Source organism: Cupressus sempervirens, chromosome 1, assembly GCF_028749045.1.
Source record: "Cupressus sempervirens isolate cs-2001-9-10 chromosome 1, ASM2874904v1, whole genome shotgun sequence".
NCBI classification, from domain to species: domain Eukaryota; kingdom Viridiplantae; phylum Streptophyta; class Pinopsida; order Cupressales; family Cupressaceae; genus Cupressus; species Cupressus sempervirens.
In genome coordinates this window covers 508,311,285-508,312,641 of record NC_143118.1, presented here as the reverse complement: position 1 = coordinate 508,312,641, position 1,357 = coordinate 508,311,285, and positions in this window count along the sequence as shown.

Here is a 1,357-nt window from a genome sequence, read left to right as displayed (position 1 = left end):
GCAAAATTCTTCCTCTAATATGCCATTCAAAAATGCAAATTTAATATCCATTTGATAAACTTTGAAACCTTTGTATGCAAAATAAGCAAGCAGATTTCTTACTCCTTCCAATCTAGCAACAGGAGCAAAATTTTCTGCGCAGTCAATCCCTTCTTGTGCATAACCTTTGCAGACTAATCTTGCCTTCTTCCTTGTGACTTCACCATTTTCATCTAGCTTGTTTCTAAATACCCACTTGGTGCCAATCACATTTTTGTCTTCCTGTCTAGGAACTAGAGTCCATTTTTTTTCCTCAATTTGTTCAATCTCTTCTTCCATGGCTTTACTCTAGTCCACATCTTCCAAGGCATATTTCATTGTTTTAGGTTCTTTCATGCTCAGAAAACATATATCATTTCTCAATTTTCTCCTTGTCACTGGTCTAGTAGTTTTATCTCCAATAATTTGTGTATCAGGATGATGTCTCTTGACATATTTGGACAATCTTGGTTTAGCTCTAGTTTCTTAATTTGGTCTTTTAGCTTCAAAGTCACTATGTGCATATCTGTCAGTTAGCTTAGCATCTCTCTCATGTACACTAAACTTAGAATTAGAATATACCTCAACTTCATTATGTAACTTGGCATCTAAATGTGGCTCAGTTCCTGAATGCAACTCGACATTCATAGTATGTGACTCAACAGTCATTGAGACTTGTTGTTAGTTTGTATCATCTTCTTTAGCAAACATACCTTCATAAAAGTATACAAATAATTTGTATTCTCCTAGTTCTTTCATAGATTCAGCCTCACATACTTCTATATATTCATAAAGTTTACATTTGCACTTTTCACAACTTTTTTAGTGTTAATATTCAAACACTTGTAAGATTTACTTCTTGTAGAATAGCCTAGGAATATAGCTTCTTCACTTTTTGCATCTATTTTACCATTCTTAAAATATTTGAGAATATAGCATTTGCTTCCAAAAACTTTAAAATATTTTACATTGGGTGAGTATCCATACCATAGTTCAAAAGGTGTTGAATGGCTACCTTTCTTGACTTGTACATGGGTCAAGGTATAGACAGTTGTACTCATAGCTTCTCTCCAATATTTCAAAGGAACATTTTTCTCCATCATGAGTGTCTTAGCATAGTCCATTATAGACATGTTCCTCCTTTTAGAAATTCCATTTTGTGGAGGGGTTCTAGGAGTGGATGTTTGTCTTTTGATACCTCTATTATTACAAAACATCTTGAACTCATTTGATAAAAATTTTCCTCCTTTGTTAGATCTCAAACATTTTAGACTTTTACCTGTTTCCTTCTCAACTCTTGCTAAGTACCACTTAAACATTTGGAAAGCATCATATTTCT